We start from the raw sequence: 2,971 nt of genomic DNA, 5'->3' as shown, positions 1-2,971 counted from the left end.
GTGGTTGTGACAGAAGTATAGCAGTGTAGGACAGATGTCTGGCTGGTGACAAAAAGTTCATTTTGGTTTGCAGCAGCAACACATTTACAGCATGTGGAACCAGCAGCTCCATTTTGTGAAAGAGCACCACATCTGCAGATTGTCTCACTGCAAGCGCCGCCGCGCATACTGCTTGGACACAGTCTGGCAAAGACAGAGCCACTGGATCCAGTTTTTTTGAATAAAATGCAATTGGTCTTAGTTTGCTGCCATGACTCTGCAGCAACACTGAGGTCATGAAACCATTCCTGCAGTCTGCTGTTTGCACAAAGGTTTTATTGTAGTCTGGTAAGATAAGAGTTGTGGTTTCTATCAGAGCCTGTTTCAGCACTACAAAAGCATCATCCGCTACTGGTGTCCACATGATTTTTTTCTGTCATTGTCATGGGAACTCCATGCACAATATCCAGCAGCGGTTGTGTTTTTTCCGCATAATGTGGCCCAGCCAATTCCCCCTCCTCCTTTTCATTCAAATAAATGTCAACTAGTCAGGGAAGCGCACAAGCGCCTGGTCTGCCTACAGCTACTTCACACACTGTTTGCTTCCACACGTCACAACTGGTACTGTAGCTCCACCCATCACCTTTGTCCTCATAATCAGTCACAGATCCAGCAAGTTTAATTCGGGAACCCACATCTGCCCACGTTATACTGTGAGGTTTAAACAATGAGATGTGGGGTACAGCCGACAATTTGTATCTGTCTTTCTGAGGAACGGGCAGGAGCACAGCAGCAGCTGCAAATGACCTGCGATCAGTGTACAGAGCAGTGATTGTTAAAGTTACTTCTGTGTCGCTGAGAAAACTTCCAATATAGTCATCTTGTGGATCAGTGAGAATATTCATGGTGACATGTAATTCATTACAAGTCATTTCTGATTCAGGTTGGGACAATTGTTTTCGAGCTTCACTCAGCAATCTGCTTGGGAGTTTAGGATTTCGTTCAGGAGGGATGGCATAGGAGCAGCAAATCTGTTCACCTGCTTGTGCAGCATATGAGTCCACATCTTTCACTCTACATGCTCGCATGCCATCCTTTACTGGAATTATTGCAATTCCCAACCGAGTCATCAGATCTCGTCCCAACAGGTTTATGGGACATTTTGGGGATAGGACAATCGAAACTGAAGCCATGCTTCCAGTTTCCTTATCTCTCACTTCAACTGGATTAGAGCTACTCTCCTTGTGTACCTGCCCATCAGCAGATTTCACCCAAATAGTATTTTGGGAGGCCTTTAGATTTGGGACTTTAGTTTTTATCACGGTTTTACAAGCCCCGGTATCACACAAAAACTCGACATCACTGCCTCCAATGTTTAGAGTAACATATGTTTTTTTCTTTTAATGCACTCAGAATGTCCCATGCTGTATGGACATCTACTATTTCTTCCTCTATAGGAGCACCAAAGGTCAAAGGAGGGGGGTCTAGTCATGCTGAAAATTTGGCCTTTCCTCTGCCCCTTCCTCCACCCTTTGATTGGTTATGTTTTTTTTCTAAAACAGTCTTTTGACCAGTGTCCACGTTTCCCACAGTTCCAACAGTTGTCAGAATCTCGTGGGGGTTTTGAATTATATGGCGGCCTGCGACCTTGTTGGCCTCTACCTCCTCCTCTGCCTTGCTGGGACCCTTGGAAGAAGTTGTTGTATCTTCATCTAGTTTATCATCATTATCTAGATGAAATACATCAGAACCTTTGCCTTTTTTGATCACTTTTTCAGCATGTTTGGCCCATTGCATAGTTGTTGTCACACTTGCAACATCCACTTCCACCAAATGTTTCCTCACCCAGTTGCCTATTTCAGGGCGGAAATTAGTGAGGAGCACATTTTTAAGCAGTTGTTGATAAGCACTCTCAGCTGTATCATTGATTGGGATGCCACTATGCACCCTGAATTCTTTTTCAAATCTCAAACGAAAATCATCAGTATCTTCGCCAGGCTTCTGTTTTATTCCTGCCAAATGACCATAATTTGCTCGTCTTTGAAATATAGTTCGCACTCTTTGCACAAGACCATTCCATTGTGCTGCATACTCCCCTCCCAATTGATTTCCCTCAACGGGATAGGGAAAAGGCCCTTGATTATTTCTACCTGTATAATTTCCTCTAACCTTTGCCCAGTCTTTTCCCAAGGAGAACATTGCAGCTTCTCCTGCCTCATGTCCATTCAGTCTATAGGAATGTATAATTCCAGACATGTCCTCTGCCCATATATCTGGGTCTTCAGCAACAGGGGTAACCCCTTCAACTGCTTTTCTTGCCTCTTCCAGAGTCCATGGCCGGAAAACATATGTATGTGGGGGTTGGCTTTCCCCTACAATAGGGTTTGGCACCTGTATCATTGGGCACACATCAACATTGTCTACATTTTGAGAAAATTTAGCAGCAGTGGTCAAACTTCTTGTTTGTACAGGACTTCTAATAATGTGACCCTGACTTCTTTTGCTGTTATATGGGGGGGGGGGGGGGGCTGAAGGTTTGTTAAGCTTGGATACAAGTTTTGCGTACGAGCGGAAGGCCCCTCTTGCTCCTCTGCTTGAGCTGCGCCTTCAGCTTCGGTTGGAGCCATGGCCGCGGCAGTGCGCCTGCGCACTGTGGCCTCATTGTCTTCCGGCCTGACAGACATAGTCTCAGCCTCATCACCTTTCATCTTTCTATCTTTTGTCTTTTGGATTTGTTCTTTTCTCTCTTGTGAAGCTTTCAACCACATTTTAGCACAATCCAATTCTCTCTCTTTTCTTTTCTTTTTCAGTCCATTTTTCCTTTTATCCACACTCTCTTCTAGAACATCAACTACTATCTTCCACACTTCAACTCTCAACTTCCCTTCTACTCCATACTTTTTCTTCCACTTCGGCATATATTGCATACAATTAAGAAATCTACTCGCCATGTACTTCTTTCTCATCTCCGTCAAGAGGTAGAGATTTACCG

The sequence above is a fragment of the Syngnathus scovelli genome, chromosome 3 (genome assembly GCF_024217435.2).
Source record: "Syngnathus scovelli strain Florida chromosome 3, RoL_Ssco_1.2, whole genome shotgun sequence".
Taxonomy (NCBI): Eukaryota; Metazoa; Chordata; class Actinopteri; order Syngnathiformes; family Syngnathidae; genus Syngnathus; species Syngnathus scovelli.
The sequence above is the reverse complement of the archived record's forward strand: the minus strand, read 5'-3'. Positions refer to the sequence as shown.